Source organism: Lissotriton vulgaris, chromosome 7, assembly GCF_964263255.1.
Source record: "Lissotriton vulgaris chromosome 7, aLisVul1.2, whole genome shotgun sequence".
Lineage (NCBI taxonomy): Eukaryota > Metazoa > Chordata > Amphibia > Caudata > Salamandridae > Lissotriton > Lissotriton vulgaris.
This window is the reverse complement of record NC_141695.1, coordinates 462,987,918-463,009,740: the sequence shown is the minus strand read 5'-3', so window position 1 is coordinate 463,009,740 and position 21,823 is coordinate 462,987,918. Positions and strand designations below refer to the sequence as shown.

Here is a 21,823-nt window from a genome sequence, read left to right as displayed (position 1 = left end):
CGCACTCCCCTCCAAAGACTACATCCTTCTGGGAGACCTCAACTTCCACCTTGAAAAGATCAACGACCGCAACACCGCCACCCTTTTGGACAACCTCGCCAACCTCGGACTTAAACAACTGGTCACTTCCCCCACCCACATCGCAGGTCACACTCTCGACCCCATCTTCACCTCCAGCAACCATGTCTCCTTCAGCCACACTACGGATCTCCTCTGGACTGACCACAGCTGCGTTCACTTCACCTACAACAAGCCGAAACCCACCATCCTCCTCCAACCAACTCTACAAAGAAACTGGAACAAAATCACCACAGAACAGATCTCCACATCGCTCCTTCAAACCTCCCCAGCCCTCTCTTCTAACGCCAACGAAGCCGCCTCCAACCTCACCCTTTGGTTATCCAACACCGCCGACAACTTAGCACCACTGAAAAAACGTCAACACAAACTTGGCATCAAGAAGGCCTCATGGTTCAACGACGACCTCAAGAAGTCCAAGAAACTGTGCCGCTCCCTTGAAAAGGCCTGGAAAAAAGACCCATCCACCAGCAACAAGGACGCCTTCAAAAACGCCATCCGTACTCACCACCAACTGATCCGAAAAGCCAAGAAAACAGCATTCAAAGATCGACTTGACAACAACGCCCACAACAGCAAGGAACTTTTCAACATCGTCAAGGAATTCTCCAACCCCTCGGCCAACTCCAACGACATCACCCCCTCTCAAACACTCTGCGATTCCCTAGCCTCTTTTTTCCACAACAAGATTGCTGACATCCACAACAGCTTTGACAACCAACCCGGAAGCCAACCCACCCCACCATCAGCTGACCTTCTTCCCCCCGTTAACACCCTTAACGCCTGGAACACAATCTCCACTGAGGACACCATCCGCCTGATGAATTCCATCCACTCTGGATCCCCCACTGACCCATGCCCTCACCACATCTTCAACAAATCAGACTCCGTCATAGCTCCGCACCTCCGAGACGTCATCAACTGCTCCCTCAACTCCGCTACCTTCCCAGAAGACTGGAAACACGCTGAACTCACCGCCCTTCTGAAAAAACCAACAGCAGACCCCACCGAACTCAAAAACTACCGCCCCATCTCGCTTCTTCCATTCCCGGCCAAAGTCATCGAGAAAGCTGTCAACAACCAGCTCGCCGCCTTCCTCGAAGCCAACAAATCACTCGACCCCTCACAATCTGGCTTCCGAGCCAAACACAGCACTGAGACCACCCTCATCGCAGCAACAGACGACATTCGAACTCTACTGGACAATGGAGACACAGTCGCCCTCATCCTCCTCGACCTCTCTGCAGCCTTCGACACAGTCTGCCACAGCACCCTTTTACAACGCCTCAGAAACATCGGAATCCAAGGAAAGGCACTGGAATGGATCACCTCGTTCCTCACCGGAAGAACCCAGAGAGTCCGCCTCCCACCATTCAAGTCCGAGGCCTCAGAAATCATCTGCGGCGTACCACAAGGATCCTCACTCAGTCCCACCCTCTTCAACGTATACATGAGCCCCCTCGCGGCCATCGCCCGCCAACACAACCTCAACATCATCTCTTACGCGGATGACACTCAACTGATCCTATCTCTCACCAAGGACCCCAGCACCGCCAAAACTAACCTACACGAGGGAATGAAAGAAGTCGCCGAATGGATGAAACAAAGCCGTCTGAAACTGAACTCAGACAAAACAGAAGTCCTCATCCTAGGTAAATCCCCCTCTGCATGGGACGACTCTTGGTGGCCGGAAGCCCTCGGGAAAGCACCCATCCCGACAGACCACGCACGGAACCTAGGCGTCATCCTGGATTCTTCACTCTCAATGAACAGACAAGTCAGCGCCATATCCTCTTCCTGCTTTAACATTCTTCGCATGCTCAGAAAAACATTTCGCTGGATCCCCTCCGAAACAAGGAAAACAGTCACCCACGCTCTGGTCACGAGCCGACTGGACTACGGAAACACCCTCTACGCAGGTACTACCGCAAAACTCCAGAAGAAACTACAACGAATCCAAAACGCCTCAGCCAGGCTCATATTAGACATCCCACGCAACGAACACATCTCTGGTCACCTTAAAGACCTCCATTGGCTACCCGTCAATAAGAGGATTACTTTCCGACTGCTTACCCACGCACACAAATCACTCTACGACATCGGACCAGAGTGCCTCAACTCTCGACTGTCCTTTTACACCCCCTCCCGCCAACTTCGCTCTTCCAGCCAAGCCTTGGCCACTGTACCTCGCATCAACAAGACCACCATGGGAGGCAGATCCTTCTCTTACCTGGCTGCCAAAACATGGAACTCACTTCCCGCTTACCTTCGCCTCATCCAGAATCACCTAGCGTTCAGAAAGCAGCTTAAAACGTGGATATTTGACAAATAATCCTACTCCCCTTCCTAAGCGCCTTGAAACCCTCTGGGTATGTAGTGCGCTATATAAATGTTATGACTTGACTTGACTTGACTTGAGCCGATCCTCGACGTGGGTGACTTCCCTAATCCATCAACAATGCGCCATCGTAAGGAGCAGTGGTTTTGGTGCCATCGTGACATCATCTCCAAGACGTAGTAAGGAACCGCCGTCTCACCTCCCCTGCGCTGCAGTAAGGAACTGAGACTGCCCCTTCCCTGGGGTCGTAAGGAGTCGAACACCACGCAGCGCCAACGAAGCCGCACCTCCCCGATGCCATGAACTACCTTTGTTTTCATCAATTCCAGGGTACTGTTCTTTGTGGGTCTGCTTGGCTCCGGGCCCGACGCCGCAAACCTCCCTGTCGGCTCCGTACATTGGGGTTTCTTCTGTCATGACGTAGTAATAACTCAGAATGGAGTTATTTGTTGCTAGAAGCTTGATTTAAGTCTGAAACCTACTTTTAAGGATACTTTGAATACTGTATTGTGGATTTTTGCCGTTTGGTCTTGTTTAGATAAAGATACTTATTTTTCTAAACTGGAGCGGTGTCCATTTGTAGAGTTGTCACTGTATTACTGTATTATTTCACAAATGCTTTACACACTGCCTCTGAGATAAGCCTTTCTGCTCGTGTCAAGCTACCAAGGGGGTGAGCCGGGGTTATCTAGGAGTGTATTCCCCTTATCCTGACTAGAAGCAAGGGTCCCTATTTGGACAAAGGTGCAAACCTTTGCTAACTAGAGATCCTAATTTTTAACAAAAACGTTTTGTAGTGTGACTCTAGAAGCTGATCATACATACTGATTAGGAGGAGTGGGCACTCAAAGAACTCATAAAAATAGCAAGTGAATCAAATACTATTTGTGGGAGCTGACGGTTACTTTCTGGTTATTTGTTTTAAAAAAATTAATTTAACTTTAATTTTAAAACACTTGTGGCTCAATAAATTACTATTAGGACAGTCCCTGCTAAATAGCTTTTAATATTCCACATTAACATGGAATATACAATAGGAGTCGCCATTAAATAACGGTGGTGAAATTCTCCACAATCCGATAATATGCCAAAGGTTCTGCAACACACTATTGATGAAGTGCAATTACATGTTGGTTTGTCAACCACAGTGACATCAGTAAGGCTGAAGACTATCATGCCACCCTCATTACAATGTATACCAGAGAACAATGTCATCACACATAATTTAACACTGGCACTAAAGTTTCCATGCCATCTTTACTGAAATTAGTTATACATAACATCTTAAAGCCCCCAATATTGCATTCAGTGCCAGAAAATACTGGCATGTCACCCTAGTATCGTATGATATTCCCGTGTGACCTTTTTTGTCATCAGGGTTACAGAATTCTGGTGGGTCATTGTCATCAGTGTCACAGGACACTGTCATATTGCCGAACCTGCATCCAGAATGAGTATCTTGACACAAAACCAATATTGCTGTTAATATCACTACACAGAGCCACAGCACCTTATTGCATTCAGAGGTACTGTACATTTTCACTTCATACACATTTCCATCATCTATACAGAATACTGCTGCTCTACCATCCACTTAACCATTGTTGCAAGAGCTATTTCATGCCGTCTATATTCCCATCAACGCCATTATTTATCCCCATGCCATTCTTCATTGCAGTCAATGTCATACAATGCTGCCAGGTCACTTATATTGCTATTTTTGCCAGGTGATATTCCCTGATGTGTGTGAATTAATGGAAAACGAAAACTGAGAAACTACATTAGAGGAAACCAAATCATGGAAAAACAATGTTAAGGAAAGACAATTTAACAGGGAAAAATTCTAAATTACATTAAACCTGGGTGAAGTTTAGGACTACTGTGGGGTTTTTGGGTTCAGGGATGGGTAATGTTTAGGGTGATGAGGGGCCTTAGGGATCAGGAATAATTGGCTTTTGGACATAGAAAGGGGATTTTAGGGTTCCGAGATGGGTGGAGTGTAGGGGTGGTGAAGGGTCAGCGATGTATGGTGTTTGCGATGATGATACGTAAGTGTATTGACCCCTTCGATGCGGATGACAAAGCCAGCTCATCATGGGCGTTACCTGCGCTGCGCGCATGACGAGCTGGCTTCGTCACGAAAGCCGCGATTTTAACATTTCAGCGCGCAGCGGGAAAACCCGCTAGCGCGCATGCGGTTAAAAGCATCCAAAGTAATGGTTTGACAATGTAAAACAGAAAGATATTAAATAATGCCCCCTGAAATAAAGCACTGAAATAAAAATCTCCCACAAAACTGTTTCTCAAAGCAAGAGCTGCAACCATTGCATTCACACTTAAAAAAATAAGCATTCAAAAGCCAATTTTGACCTAAAAGACATTCATTGAATTGGTTTCTACACAAGGCAAATGCCATTCATTCTGAAAATGTCCATTAAACAGTTTAGATAAAATTTCTCATTAATGGTATTCCATGAAATTGTTTTTCTATGAAATCCTGTACAACCGATATTGGCATGCTAATCTGTTGCCTTTGGTGTCACAGGATATTCTAAATAGCTCAGATTTCCATCAGCGGTGGAGAAAGAGACAAAGCCATCCAAATTGCCATCTCATATGGTCATATCACCATGGCATAAGGGTGCCTGCACTGGCACTAGGCGCCACATAGTGCGCCAGTACAGTGATAGAGCAGGAATGCACCTCATCTTGGTAAATATGGTGCATTCCTGCCCTCTCTATTTGACGCAGCACGGCACAGCAGGTTGCCTTGGTTTGTTACTCTATGTCAAATATTGATAAATCCGGACCCTTTTGTTAAACTTCAGTCTGACTTTCAGCACTGATAATTGGTAGGTAATGGCCCACCCGGTAAATACCACTCCCTGAAGTTTTAACATTCATCAGCTATAGTATAAATACCAAAAGTACTGGAACAGTTATAAAAGGCACCTAGTTTCTCAGTCTTTCAGGTGGTGGTGGTGGGTAGAATCTCAGCTGGTATTATGAACTTGGGGATAGAAGTACAAACTTTTTAAGGTCACAAACACTCCAAATGGGAGTTTGCTACCATAAGTAAGGTTTGTCCTATATACCAACCCCATTTAATGAGCTCTTAAAAATTGTACCGACTCCTAAAATGGGATTGTGACTGGATAGCAACTCGAAATTGGAAAGGGTGTGTTGTGGGCATCCGCTCCAAATACTAAATCGGCATCCAATGCATCAATATTTTGCAACCCGAATTCCCGTTGTAAACCATTGAAAAGTTGCTGACTCCCAAGTTGGGTGGTAACTCAATCTCAAAGAGGAAGATGTTTCTTTGACCCCATCACCTTTGTAAGTTTTTATAATAGTTTTAGGGGTAGTAGGAAGTGGTACATGGGACCCTACACCCCAATAACGCCTGATTGCCCTATGAGCCAGTCTGACTCTGCTGTCGCCTCTCGGAATAAGCTTTGGCTCTTCACCCTAGTTATGTTTTTAGTGCCAAGCGTGCAAAGGAAATATTTTGGTTACTGAGTACAAAAATCTTCTGGATCCTTGGACACCATCCGAAAATGACAGCGCTCACTACAGAAACAAGTCAGTAAACACAGACAACCTCCGGTTCTAGAATAAATGGCTAGCTACCACTTAATCCTGAGGCCTTGTGTTCGCCAATCCAGGGGCTAATTCATCCAAATCATTTAGCAAATTTGGTTGCTGTGCCCATCGTCCTTGGATATATCATTCTTATGAGGGTCTTGGGAATTAGTCTGGGACCCAACTAACAAAAGATGTGTACCTGACATGCACGACCAGCTTGTTTCATAGTTCGAATCAAAGTCTGAAGAGCCTCTTGGTGCTGATCCACCAAACTTCATTAAGTCCCTGACTTCAACAGGTCAGGTGGGGACTCCAAGGTCACCGGCTTTGAGATGTACCTCCCACAATACATCACAATGTACAGGAACATCTGAACCTTTTACATATTTGATGGTACATCTCACTTGATGCGCTACATCTTCTTCGAATCATCTGTTGATCCCTGAGGCATTAAAGATGTAACCAAAATATTTCAGGCTTTAGTAGTTCACATCTGTGGAAGATGATAAAAAACTGCTGTAGCCTCTTCGGTGCCGTTCTTAACTATATGTGGTGCAAAGTGCAGGTAAATATGTTGTCACTGATATTGAGTACTCTGCTCAGATGACATTGAACGCACTCCTTTGGCATGTACACAGAAAAGGTAATGAGACGTGAGCTAACATAGAGTTGTAACTGATGGTGACCCACGTTGACGTTCAGTTTGGAGAACCACTTCACTTCATTTAGATCAACCTCATTGTTCTCTTTGGTAGGGGTGATGTGGAGCTCCCTCTTTATGGCATTTCTGGGAAGCCTTTTGTCAAACCAGATTTCACCCCACCTGGTAGTCTACAATATGTTTCTTCTTTTCCATGATGTGGCTGGGTAAACCCATGGCTTGGCTTTATTGGCCTGTCTGATAATAACATGCAGATCCTCATCATCTTTTGGTTATTTTCCTACCTTGGCATGGAAGCAGAATAGAATTTACCTGTGCCTTAGTCCTAGGTGTTGCACAAATATATCACTGGGTCAAGGTTCAGCCAAACCTGATGACCAGCTGTTGCAATTTCCCCTGACCATCATCCACATACGTATGCAGACATTTAAAGCAAATATAATAAGCTTTAACTCTTTCGTTGTGGGCAGCTGAGCAAAATGCCTGCCTGTCTGTGTTACAAAAATCTTTGCATTAGATTCTACTTTCCATGTGGAATAATATCCTCAAACTTGTCTTTCTGTGGAACTGCATGGCCGCAAGAATAGAGTTCGTTGAGGTGATGTACAGGTTTGGTACTTATTTCACCTTATGGAAATATGCAACCATTACATTTATGGATGTTCCAATGCAAGGGAATGGCAGAACTTCCAGACCCTGCATGTTGACTCTTGTTTGGGAGTCACACCTTCTTTACTCATCAGTAACCAGGTGAAGGGTGTCTTCTGCGGGCTCAGAAGATCAAGCATTGACATCCTTCCTCTTGATGGTGCTTACTTTGCTTTCCTCCAGGCAGGCTTGTCTTGTTGTCTTGCTGGATCTAGTGCCTGTCACACTGGGCAGATGAATCAGCTCTCTGTAGGCTAAGCATCACGGCACCTTGGGTGGGCAGATGCCATCATGTGGCAGAACATCCCTCCGGTACGCACAGTCGGGTGTTTCCAGTTGTGTGTGCACTCTCTGACATTTCTGAATGGAGTCCTGCCCAAGCCACTCACAAGCTCTTGCTTGATGGAAATGTTGGCAAAAGCTTTGCCCATGCCAGCTTTCATACACTCGAGATCTCATGAGACCTCTCCAGCTCCAGCTTGTGTTGCGGAGGAATGCCTGACTCTCTAGATTGAGACTTCGAAGCCATGATCACCTTCACCCTTTTATGACCTATGAGCTCATATCTTCCCTGGCAACCACCACCGCCTACAAGGTTCTCACAGACTTGCATTGAATGCAGCCTCGACGTTTGTTGTCCCTGCTTGTCCTGCCGCACTAGAAAATGCTGATACTGCGCATTCTTTGGGCTTTCAGGGCTGTGACTACCGACTCATCATCACCAACATCATGGCTGATCAGCAGCAAGAAACTTATTCTTACAATATTGCAGGCAGAATTCAAGAGCAGTATAATTGATTGACTTTGTGGCAATGACAGGCCTGGATATCCTGGCCACCCAAAGCTTCCTGCGTTGAGCATGAAGTACCCGATACATATGTCGCAGAAAAATGTGTTAAACTGCTAAGAACCACTGCCTCGTCTCTCAGTCTGTTTAAGCGCAGGGATACCCCTCCGGGGGTCGATTCTAGCGCTATATAAACAAATAAATAAAAGGCATGAACACTTTTAAGTATTCAGAATGCTTGAGCCCGGACTGGGCAGTCCTTGAATCACCTCCAGGCTTGGTAGCTTTTTAGCAAATTTCGACTCATATTGCATAAACTTGACCCGAGGGAATTAGAGTGCTTACAATAGAATAAGAATGCGTCACATATTTTTCAGACACGAGCAGATTAAGCGATTATAGCCCAGAATCACAGGATGTTGAGCTGAAGCCGGATTCATACTTGGTTCCCCAGGCCCAAGGTCAGCATCGGTTACCGCTAGGTCACATCTTCTAAAATTGACAGGCGTTTTCCCTTTGTGGGTTGTTTAATCGGGGCCTCTTGATCCTGTCACTTGTGGAAGGCACCTGGAACAGTGGTGCAACAGTGGTCCCCGCAGCCAGGGCTGGACTGGCAGTAACAGGCATCAGGCTTTTCCCCAATGGGCCACCAGGGTGGAGGTCGGTTTTAGAACCCTGGTGGCCATTTTTGTTGCCCCCGGCAACTAAAGCAGCACAAAGATTTCTGCTAGCAAGCCCCCAACCCCCTGGACCACCTGAGCTCTTTGTCAGGACCGTTTTTCAGTCCCAGTCCGGCCCTGCCCACAGCCCGTGCAGTACTTGGGGTTCCAAGCTCCAGGGGCCCCCCTCTGGCACTGTACATGGGCAGCAGGCCCCTGGCCTGAGAGCTCCTGCCTGGGGCATCATGTACTTTGCAGGGGGACCCCCTCAAGTTTCGTTACGCCACTGTCCTGGAAGGCAGTCACTTCGAGGACAAGGGTCGACACACGGACAGTATGCACAGATGGAAATCCTGTCTAAGCACTGCCCCCTGCTTTTATTAGGCCCGGCCACCTAGCCTGACGTCAATAGTGCATGGTACCTGTTCCTTGTCTTGGCCCTTCTGAAAAGCCCTGCAATTTGAGTTCTCGCTTTTATAAAACATCTAGTTAACTAACCACAAGTGTTTATAATATACACAGCGCAGACGCCATGCACAAGTAGAATTAGCAATATCTTCAAATTGCAGAATTTCTTTAACCATACTCTTTCTCTCATTTACAAAATATTAGATGCAATTCATTCTAACACCTGTCTTGAGATAATTTGAAAGATTTGGTGAACCTTGCCACTTTTTCAGTAGTACCTACACCCAATCTATGTCTGAGCACCCTTAGGTAAGGGTGGGAAGGGCTTACCTAGTTATTGTCCATTTTATTAGCTACTCCTTTGCAACTCCCAATGTTACGCCAACTTTCCAATCCAAATCAGATTTGATATGGTTGTACCTGATTATACACAATCATGTCACACTTACGGGCAATCAGTGCCACTACACTTTTAGAGATGTAGCATCCATACCTTATGACTTAGTCCAGGAATATGTATTCTTTATGGTAGCTAAATTATTTGTGAATCTGCTCGAATTATATTTGTGATAAATAAAGTGCTTCAACAGCTCATTCACACAAAGACATTATAATATGCCATTTCTGTCCATATTTCCATCAGCATGACAAGAAATTGACATCCCACCTGTAGCATGGTTAATGTCAGACGATACCGCAATGCCATCTAGTGCGCCATCAGAGTCAGAAGATATTTTATTGGCACCTATTGCGCCGTTGTGTAATAGAATACTATAAACCCACCAGTCATGCAATCCAGGTATGGATATTGTAATTTAACTTATGGTGTCATTATTGCCAGAGGATATTGAGATCACACTAATATTTTCATGTGTGCCTTGCTGTCAGTGCCAGGGAATATTGTGATGCCACCCATGGAAGCAGAAGCTAGCAGCATGGCACCCATGCCACCACAGGTTTGCATGGCATTACCTGCCTGACCTCCCCCAGTCTTTAAGGGTCTGTCAGAAAGAGAGTCTGGAATACTCAAAGTTTGCAAACAGTGTCTCTTTTTCTTGAAAGTATTTGACTTTTTGTCGCCCTCTTGTCGTCTTCAAACTCAAATTTCTATCAGACCAGGAGGGGACCGCTGGGAGCCCTGGGACTTCTGGAGAAGACGGGGATCCTGAAACCTCCCGGTGAACTAACTTGGTCTAAACTGGGGCACATGTGTTACTAAAGCCCACCTGTCCATAGAACAGCCAATAGAAAGAGCGGATGAAGGTACGGATTAGCCCTCACATGTCTTCCAAACACATGCATGCCTTGGTTCAATGTCAATGTACATGATAGGGACACCGCTGAGAACCTCACGCGTGACCCCAAACTCTTCCTACAGTGGCCACTGTGAAGCCACCCCCACTTCCAACCGGGCATACAGGCCATCAGCAGCTAGCACGGGGATGAGCAGCATAAGGTCACACACATTGCACCTGTGCTCAGTGCTAACATCATCTAACCATACGAATACAAACGTGTATTTTATTTGGTTTCTATATTCCCATCAACGCCACAAGAAACCACCATGATCCTTTCCATGGTGTAGCTGGAGACAGCTCTACCAGTCTGCTGGTGCTTATGGCACCAAATAGCAATGTAGACAGAGAGGGACAACAGTCAGACCCCCTTAGCCAGTGCTTCTTGGAAGCATCAATCACTCTTTGGAACATCCCAAACTATAGTCAGTGCTGTTAGTGTCAGTCATGAGGTTTTTCTATCTCACTGGTAGACCTTGTGTGTGTCCAGGTGGAGACACGAGCTCTGAGCAGCAGTGAAGTCCATCTCAGGACGCCCCCCTGAACCCGCTGACTGTGGGGCTGGTGAGTGGCTCGCAAGCAGTGGGGACGGATGTCCAGGTCAGGCGGGTTGTGAAGTCTGAGGCACGAACTCCGCCGAGGCACCGACAAATACCCCCTCTTTCATCAACGCCTCTTGAGGGAGGTTGTGTCTTCCAACTCAAAGCGATAAGGACCACGGAGGCTGGGAAATGTAATGCAGTTGACATGAGATGGGACTGGGAACCGCAAACCACTCACAAATGGTTTCCTGTTACCAGCGTAATAATGTTCTTCCCTTGAATACTGTTAGGGGCAGCAGGCATCCCAGAGGAAACGTACTGTGTTCTACCTACAGCAAACATACAGCAAGACAACACATGGTTGAAATATGAAAAAGCACATTTGTTTAATTCTGGCCTGTTAATTCAGCCAACTGTAATCTGCAAGGACTCTTTCCACCAGCCTCCCCTAAGTTCCCTTTTCTTTTTCTACTTTCTCACTACCGGCATGTAGTAAGTGCCGTGTTGAATCTGAAACTTGCAGCTTATACACAGATCTCCTCATGACGTTACAGACTCCCTTTGATCATGCCCACCTCTCCTTGCCCAGCCCTCTCCTCCACGTGCAAACTCCATAAGCCACACCCTCTCTGTCCTGTGTCCTCAGTTTGGTCACATCACACAGACGCCAGTGTCCATAGTGCTTTTTCACTGGGGCTGACTTTAGCGCTGGTGGCATATATGGAGCAACAATCTTTTTCGACACCCCTCCTCCCCCTAAAGACCCTCTCAACTGACTCCCTCACTACCAGGGGTGACCATATTTTGAGAAGCAAAAACCGGAACAGGCCAAACATAAAAGTAGGACTAATGCCTTTCGTCTCATGCCTAAATCTGGCCAGTCTTGTATCTTTTGTGGCCTTGTAAATATCTGGCCATCAGATGTGGTCCATGCAGGTAACAGTGGTGGGGCGGTGAGGCCTTGTAAGGGGGGAATTTGAGGGACTATGCGGAGGGAAAATGTATTATTTATTTAATTTTCCCTCTGCATCGTCGTGCAAAATCCCACCTTACACGTCTCCACCGCGGTTAGCTGCATTGACCGCGGTTGGTGGCCATATATATATAATTTATCAACAAAGGTCCACCTCACGTAGAGATAGTGTGTATCCTGATGTTCATGGAATACACAATGTGTGTTAAAATACCCCTCACACACCAAAAGGGCCCTTGGTGTCATGCTTCATCTTTGGGGTCATCCCGCCCCGCTGCGGGACGGGGCAGTGCTGCGACTACGCTGGAGCACCTTTTAATGTTGGCGCTATGTGAGTGAATAGGAGTGAGTGTCAGTAGGGTCAGGGGTGATATATGTAAGTGATGTTTAAAAAATACCTGGCCTAGTGGTAGAAAAAACTATTTAGTAGACACTGGCTGGTATTGTTAAAAAAAAGTGATTCGGAGAGACTATTTAAGCAAGCAACAGTGGTCCCAAGCACAAGAAAAATAGTAGCACGTAATGAATATAGACACAATGGAAACTATATTAAATAGTGACTTGTCCAGCCGGACAGAGGTCCAATTTTTACTTTCAACAGTGAATATTATGAAGGGATACCTTCAACATTTCATAGAGAGGGGCACAAGCCTGTACCCAAACATGTACAATTTGGCATAGAAAGGAAGATAGTCAGAGAATAGGACAGAATTCTTAGGCAAGAGCTGTTATTTTCTGTAAATATCTCAATGACAGAAATTCCATTAAACACCATTACTTGCCAAACATGGCACTTTGTACATTTTACAGTATATGGTGTTTTAAAAGTCGACGGCGTTTCGATCCCATTTACTGAATCACAGGGATCATCATCAGGACAAGATATTGTCTAATATATACAAGCCATGATAGCCGGGTGCTGGCCACAAAGGGTATGGGCCAGGTTTGTATGGACGTGGATTAAGATCCCAGGGTGGAACTAGCTAGAAGTGGAGTTCCGTTAGGTGAATTGAGCGGGGAGCAGTCTCCTGCGGAACGGCAGTTAATGTTTAACAACGCGCCAGCAGGATGCTCGGTCGCGTAGGGGAAGAAGCCTTCTCAATGGACTCGGATAGCTTCCCACGGCCAGGGAAGCTATCCGAGTCCATTGAGAAGGCTTCTTCCCCTACGCGACCGAGCATCCTGCTTGCGCGCTGTTAAACATTACCTGCCGTTCCGTGGGAGACTGCTCCCCGCTCAATTCACCTAACGGAACTCCACTTCTAGCTAGTTCCACCCTGGGATCTTAATCCACGTCCATACAAACCTGGCCCATACCCTTTGTGGCCAGCACCCGGCTATCATGGCTTGTATATATTAGACAACATCTTGTCCTGATGATGATCCCTGTGATTCAGTAAATGGGATTGAAACGCCGTCGACTTTTAAAACACCATATACTGTAAAATGTACAAAGTGCCTTGTTTGGCAAGTAATGGTGTTTAATGGAATTTCTGTCATTGAGATATTTACAGAAAATAACAGCTCTTGCCTAAGAATTCTGTCCTATTCTCTGACTAGCTTCCTTTCTATTCCAAATTGTACAGTTTTGGGTACAGGCTTGTGCCCCTCTCCATGAAAAGTTGAAGGTATCCCTTCAGAATATTCACTGTTGAAAGTAAAAATGTGACCTCTGTCCGGCTGGACAAGTCACTATTTAATATAGTTTCCATTGTGTCTATATTCATTACGTGCTACTATTTTTCTTGTGCTTGGGACCTCTGTTGCTTGCTTAAATATGTTCCCCGAGGTCCCGTACTGACTCGAATGGGTGCCCTTGTTGTTATATATAATTCGGAGAGACTAAGCAAGTTAATGGGCTTACTCTCCTGTGCAGGTCAACATGTTTCGGGCGCTATGCCCCTTCGTCAGGACCGGGGTCAGATCCCCCTGTCACTCACTAATGTTTTACCACAGTAAAAATAGAAAAAAATAAAGGTGGATGTACAAAGAAGAGTGACAATGTTGTCTTTATCGGTGCTTCCTCCTTCGTCCGTGGCTTCCGTGTTTTCCACGGACGAAGGAAGAAGCACCGACGTGCTGGGGGTTGAATGGACCCTCTAATACCCTTTGTCCAGACTTGGCTCATGAGGCACTGACTCCTACCTCCCTAAGCTAACTACATCAGAACTACTGATAGAGCTAGGGAAACGTGTAAATATAAATTATATATATATACACATTGATAAAGACAACATTATCACTCTACAGGAGCACCAGTGCCTGAGAGATGTTTTGGTCCGCCCCCTTCCTGAGTTTATCGTGGATTGCCAAAATGATGGACTTGTGGAATGTTCTTGTCTAAATCCCTCTTGGTGTGGGTCTAGGTAATGTGAGTGTTCCACAAATGTGCTCAAGCAGCTCGCAATATGAGCCTGCAGAATTTTACCCTGAAAGGGTAATAACAAAATTGGTCGGAAGTTGCTGAGTACAAGGGGATCTGCACCTGCTTTTTTTAAGGTAGGTGTAACTTCCGCGGTCTTAAAGAGATTGGGGACGATGCCCGTGGCAAGGGAATTGTAATGAGGGATAAGGGGGGTTCGGGAAGTTGGAAGAAGATCTCCTGGGCAATGTGAGGGGGTCAGCTGTCTGTCGGGGAGCTCGAACGGACCCTTTTAAGGAGGGAGAAGAAGGTCTGAGTGATTGGTGGAAAAAGGTTGAGCATAACCTAACCTCTCTTGTGCTGGGTGGACGTGGCTACACAGCATACCCTTACCTCTCATGTTTGGTGGACGTGGCTACATAGCATTCCCTTACCTTTCTCATACTGGGTGGACGTGGCTTCACATCATACCCTTACCTCTCATGTTTGGTGGACGTGACTACATAGCATTCCCTTACCTCTCTCATGCTGCGTGGACGTGGCTACATAGCATACCCTTACCTCTCTCATGCTGCGTGGACGTGGCTACATAGCATACCCTTACCTCTCTCATGCTGCGTGGACGTGGCTACATAGCATACCCTTACCTCTCATGTTTGGTGGACGTGGCTACATAGCATACCCTTACCACTCTCATGCTGGGTGGATGTGGCTACATAGCATACCCTTATCTCATGTTTGGTGGACGTTCCTAAATAGCTTGCCCTTACCTCTCTCATTCTGGGTGGACCGTGGCTACACATCATACCCTTACCACTCTCATGCTGGGTGGACGTGGCTACATAGCGTACCCTTACCTCTCTCATGCTGCGTGGACGTGGCTACATAGCATTCCCTTACCTCTCTCATGCTGCGTGGACGTGGCTACATAGCATACCCTTACCTCTCTCATGCTGCGTGGACGTGGCTACATAGCATACCCTTACCTCTCATGTTTGGTGGACGTGGCTACATAGCATACCCTTACCACTCTCATGCTGAGTGGATGTGGCTACATAGCATACCCTTATCTCATGTTTGGTGGACGTTCCTAAATAGCTTGCCCTTACCTCTCTCATTCTGGGTGGACCGTGGCTACACAGCATACCCTTACCACTCTCATGCTGGGTGGACGTGGCTACATAGCGTACCCTTGCCTCTCTCATGCTGGGTGGACGTGGCTACACATCATCCCCTTAACTCTCTCATGCTGGGTGGACGTGGCCACACATCACACCCTTACCTCTCTCATGCTGGGTTGACATGGCTTATTCACTATGATTGTTCTTTGTCTGATGTGTGGCTTTCTCACAACCCCTGTGCCTTCAGGGGTTCACCCCGACTCTGAACATTGTTCCCGCACCACTGTGCGAATCTACCTTACGGTATTTTAGGTTTGAAAGCAACTCTTGTTTTGACAACCTTCAGCTCACTCCCCTCAGACACGCCCAGGTGGGGCCTGAGGCCATCCGAAGACAGACGCCTCACGTCAGCTCACGACTCCACCTTCTCAGTGTTTCTGCTTTAAACAGTGTTCCCAATGCACCTCATCTCAGACTGTTCAGCCCCGTTTCTTCAAACACCCCATGGTCACCTCCTGCAGCCAGTCAAATCCGAGACCATCTCAGAACAGCCCATGATGTCTCGTGCCACACAATGTGGTCATTCTACGTCAGAGTCCGGGGCCCACTCGATGCAAAATGGCTGCTTAGTGCTGCCGCTTGGATAAGCCCTGGACGGTTTTGTTCAATAGTACACGTTATGCATGTTTTCAAGTCTGTATACTCATTTTTATAGCAAACCTTATTTCGCCCACACTTTCTCCTGGCACAAATGCTAGACGGCTTCTTTTCGTAATGAACTCAAGATACTTCCGATGATAGTTTTAAAACAATTTTATTATGGTAAAGTTTCTTAGTGTGATTCTTTTTCAAATTGTCAAAGAAATATTCAAACTTACATTAAAAATTAATTCACAGAGTGCTACCTGACGGTGTACATCCCACAATGCACTTCACAAATGTTGTGTTCCCTTTTATGTTCTTTGTGCAGTACATTAATAGCATTTAAACCGGTACTGTAAGGCAAGATGTTGGGTACCTCCTACGGGATGTGAAGGGGGGCTCTCGGTCCCTCATATCTCACAGATATATCTATTGGTTTTGTGCTGAAGGGCTGGGGGCTCCCTGTGTCGCGGGGGCTGCGAGGGGCTGTGTTTCACCACTGGTTTTATCTTGGGTTTCCGGTGGGTAAAGCACAGCTGTAAGCGGAACCATGTCCTCTGACAAATTATCCAGTCCTTTCTTTTTAAGCCAGTGGTGCGCTGCATTTCGGGAGTTGCAGTTTCACTTTTGACATTTCTGCTCTGTGCTCATAAACCCTAGCGTGCAAACTGCTGTTGCTAGGAGCCACTTCTATCGAGCAGCGAGCTGCACAGGGGGGTCGAGAGTCACACACTTATAATGAGAAGCATCGAAATACGAGTATCAAAAGACAGGGTCGTCGGCTACCTATACGGTCCTTATATACAGCCGACGACCCTGTCTTTTAATGCTCGTATTTCGATGCTTCTCATTATAAGTGTGTGAAGGTGCTCAAAGTAACATAGCAAAAAACACAGTTGATGGACAGAATGCAGAACAATGTCTTACATTCACCCCAGTACAAAGATCTGGGCCTAAATCCATAGTTTTTTTGCACTCCACACCACCCTAGGTCAGACAATGGCTATATGCAAATCAGCCTTGACCGATGGATTTAGGCCCAGATCCTTGTACTGGGGTGAATGTAAGACATTGATCTACATTCTGTCCATCAAATAGTTTTTTGTAATTTTCTCCCAAAGTAACATAGCGCCAAGTTGGAAGAAGGCGCCAGGAATGTGGTGTAAAGAGGTGTCGTGTGTGTATCCTGCCTTAGACGAAAGCAGGAAAATTACCCTTTTTAGTCTGAAGTGCAAAGAAAGTCGAAATTTATTTTGGGAAATGTCTGGGATCTGTCAGATCTCTGGGTCGCCAGAAAAGCTCCTGGTGACAGTGTCTGAGCTGGGTGCGTTAATGTGCTTTTTGCAGCTATATCTGCACAGTTTGGAGTCCAACGGCTACAATCCCTGCAATCTGCAAAGATTGGTGATGGCCTTCTGCAAAAAATCCGAGGTTTGCTGCACGCACTAACTGACTTTGTAACTGAGGGACCAGCTCGAGTCCGTTTGGTCTCTTAGGCTCAACATCCTGTGATTCTGGGCAAATCACTTATTCTGCCCAGGCCTAAAAAAATCTGCTCTCGTATAATGTAAACTGGTGCTGAGGCAAAGCGATCTGATGCCTTTAGGACAAGTTAAAAAGGCGGCAGTCACAGGGATGAAAATACATACGTTATCGGACTGGTTTATTTTGCTTGGTTCGGAAATGCATGCGTGCAGACTGCAGTTCACTTATTCCAGTTCCAATGTGAATGATAGCTCAGGGCTAGGTGAAGCCGGAGAAGTCCGCCATAAAAGCGGAACAAGCAACATCTGTATTTGTGTTCGCCAGTGGAACAAAATCCGGTTTAAGTCGTTGGCGAAAAACAAAACCCAATCCGGATTAGAGCGTGTCCTTCAAATACACCCCAGCCACGCTCCCCGGCGACCGCCTCTCCTCTAACTGCGGAGATGTCTGCGCCATTTACAGGTCACGGGTTCAACTCCTAGCAAGACAGCTCGGTTGGTTAATGTGCGCGCTGCAGAGACTCCGTGTCACCTGCAGCTCATGAGTTGCCGTTTTAAGTGAACTAGTTTAGAAGTCTCCTCCCACCTGCTGTACAGTTCAGATATCTGCGTTTTCAGATTGGATGCGGGACGTCAGCCTTTCCATTTCCAAAGGTCAAGAAGGGGAGTCCCCTCACAGATGGGTAGTGCCATTTAATATGAATAGCACATAATAACAGCTCAGTTTGTGGTGCACGCTACACAGGCTGTGCTCGGTAGTTTTATGGGGTACATTCCTGTAGGCAAACATCACATTTTAGGGTCACTCACCATTTTTCCATGGCGACCTTGAGCTCTGCGCAGGGGGTCTCGGGTGCTTCGGGTGCCTCGTGGGGGGCCGGCGGCGTCTGGGTCTCGCTGTCAGACATTCTGGAAAGTGCTTCAGTTTTTATGCTAGGTCTTTTTATGTTTTCGGTGTCACCTGTGTACTCTCCGCCGGTCTGTCTGTCCGTCCCCTGCCTCCTCCCTCGCGCTCGCCAGGCCTGCCTCGCACGCTCCTGCTCTCCACTGGACTGAGAGGAATCGTTCTGGCACTGGGCTCGGGGCACTGGAAGTCCTGCCCAGATCTGTCATCGGGGTGGGTGGAGTGAGCGTGGGAGGGCGTGGAGTGCGTGTGTGCCTGTGCACTCCAGATATGCCCCAACTCGGCTGAGGCCTGGGGGTGAATCCGACACACTAGCAACTCAGCGGGCCTCGCCACAGAGGCCTTCAGGTCCACCCCCCGCCCACGACACAGAGGTGCAGGTGACAGGCTCCCCCCAGACCGGGGCAATGTCTGAGGGTAGGCACGCCAGGCGGCAGAGGCGCCGAAGGTCCTAAAAAGCACAGAGAAGATATTTAGCACCTTTGGCAGGCGCCCCATACCCTGACTGTTTCTCAGAAAACACACCCTGGTATAGGTGATGAGGTAAAGATGCCAGGCAGAGACCACCCTAAAGAAAACCCAGACAGAGAAAAACATATCATAGGTGAGCACACAGGCGATACGTTTAGCAGACTGGTCCTGGCACAGCGCCCAGAAGGAGTGATTGCTGCACTTGAAAAACTCAGCACCCCGCAGAGCCCACCGACATCCTAGCATCGGCGATGACCTCAGAGGACTGGTGCCCGCGACCCTCATTCAATGGCCACCCGTAGGCCGAAGATGGGCCCTGACGCCAGGGGAAAGAAGGCCACCCAAACACAAGGGGCGCCTCGGTTACTTTCCTGGTCACAGTGACCACAAGACCACGAAGGAGCCACCCTGGAACCAATGAAGGGCCACTAGGCAAGACTGATACCCCCTAACCATGCAGTCCGGCGCCCGGCGCCCTAGGAAAACATCCTGTCCCGAGCCCGTGGGGGGAGAGGGTGTGGAGTCAAGAGAGGGGGTACCCTCGTGGTGGAAAGCGAGGGAAGGCGGGGAGGAGGGGTCACCACGGGTGCCCTCAGTACACTGAAGCAAGGGAAAGAAGAGGGTGCACTGAGGGGCCCTGAAGGAACGGAGGGACACTGAGGGAAGGGGAAAGGGTCCAGTCAAGGACACGGAGGGAGGAGAGCAGAGCGTGCCCTCAAGGACCCCGAGGGACGGGGAGGCGTGGCGCAGTTCTCAATGTACCTGGAGTTAAAGTACTGACCTTTTGTAACGCGTTACATGGAAACTGATTACTTCGAAGTATAGAATCCCCGTTCACTTTCCAGCTCTCAAGACAGTGACGGGTTACTTGACTGTTTAAAGTAAACAGTCTGTGTTTGCCATTTACACATGTTTACATAGAATATGTTGTTCTACAGAGCTTTGGTATGGACCGACATGGGGACTGTTTGTCCACGCGCTGCTCGCCGCACGATACAGGGGTCTGATCCAGGGGACAGAGAGGGGAGATACGAGAGAGGGTATGACGTATGAGAAAGGAAAGGCCCGAATAAAAAATGATTGGAACAAGTGAGGTGAAAATGGGAGGAGGGAAGAAAAGAAGCAGATGAGGCGGGAAGGAGGCGTCAAGCCGGAAAAAAGAGAAGAAAGACGGAATGCAGAAAGGAGCAGTGAAGGAACAGAGGGAACGAATGAAGTGAGTAAAAGGAGCGACAGGAAGAGTGAGAGCAAGGTGAAAGGGAGGAACAGAGCGAGCGAGGGACGGAGGTAGGAGAAGGGAATGAATGAAAGAATGAAAGATTTAGACGAAGGCAGACACGCATGAATCCTGTAAGAGAGCCAGAAACAGAAACCCAGCCAGAGACAATCTGGTGAATGGGTGGGCGTATGAAGGGGTCGATGGACGTAGGAATGAAATGAATAGATTGCTGAATTGATTTATACTGCGCAGTCAGGTTCCCAGTAAGAAGACACTGTCCTGTGATGGTGGGGGTGGTGGTGGCAGGGTTAGCAGAACGCACAGCACGTGCCCCGACCCTACTGCCTTCGGGGTCAATACACTGAGGAGGCTCCCAGAAGGTATTGCGCAGCTGTCTTATGTAATACAACCCCAGGGCCTGAAGATAGCGCTGGCAAAGTCGAACAGCTGAATATGATGCAACAGCGGCCTCCAGTGGTCACGGCTCGTTTAGACTCCTAAACCTCACTACTTGTTACTGATGTGTATAATCAGTCTTAAATATTTTTTTTTAAAAGGCCATTGTCTTATTTAATTATTTAGATTTTTCTATACCATAAAGTGTATAGATTCATCTACAAAATTCGGTATACACAATTGGGCCCAGGTGCCGGGCGCCTACATTCAGAGACGCGCCCCCAGCTTGCATGGAAACCTGATTTTAATCATTCATTTAATTTTGAGTTCGCCAGCACCTTTCTGTTCCCCTGAGGCACTAAATAAACTAGCTTGTGAACCTCGCCTTAGTCTCCGTCCCTTCGCCCCTCTTTCTACCTCATGACCCCTCCCATGGCCATTCAATTTTAATACAGCACCAAATAAGCTATTCACGTGTGAGCTAGAGGGAGAAAGAGGGAAGAAGGGACCTTAATGCATTTACAATTTGTATAAATGATAGCAGCCGTTAGACAGGTTTGCGAGGGGCTGAAATGTGATTCCCTTCATGGTCGGACGCTGTTATACGTGCAGAGAGAAGTAAATATAATTATGGTTGGTAGTTGTTATTCGTGCAGAGAAAAGTGAGAGATATCATGGTGGGTACTTTTTATTTGTGCAGAAAGAATGCATTCGGAGGCCGGCATCAGTTTAAAGTGTAGGTGATTTTACCAGTGCTTTTTGAAGGATTTGGCAGATTGCTCATATTTGATACTTGCCAGAATGTCATTCCAGATCTTTGGAGCAAGGCACAATAAAGAGCGAGTTTCTCTGCATGCTGTATTCCGCCAGAGATTGTTGGTTCTGGGAAGGTGTATGTTATGTTATGTTATGTTAAGTAGATCTGCATAGTGCACTAATCTCTCATGTGGGTATCCGGGCACTTGGGCAGGTGTGTAGGTGCGTGGTCCCTAAAGTGCTGGTGCTTTTTTTCTTCTTAATATAACTTTATTGGAATTTGTAGGTGCATACAGTCGTTGCTTAAAGTTTGGTTACATTCAGGATACAGCGTGGTGTTGGGGGGATTCGTCCCTCCCTGTCTACGGCCCTTATGAGCTGATAATGTTGCAGGGATTCTGCCCAAAAACAGAACTATGTGTAGGATTATGGGACTTTAGTGTATAGGGACTGAGTCATCCTACCACCTTAGTACCCATGAGCCCAGGACC

At 47.2% G+C, this 21,823-nt stretch overlaps 1 long non-coding RNA gene across 1 annotated transcript in view; it reads right to left on the bottom strand.

The window, feature by feature from the left end:
- The window catches only part of LOC147701869 (uncharacterized), a 124,210-nt gene extending 105,568 nt beyond the window's left edge, over nt 1-18,642 (bottom strand). Inside the window, exon 1 of the long non-coding RNA XR_015297484.1 lies at nt 18,397-18,642. This is a non-coding gene — a long non-coding RNA (uncharacterized LOC147701869). The remainder of the gene's footprint in view (nt 1-18,396) is intronic.
- Nucleotides 18,643-21,823: the final 3,181 nt, after the last annotated feature.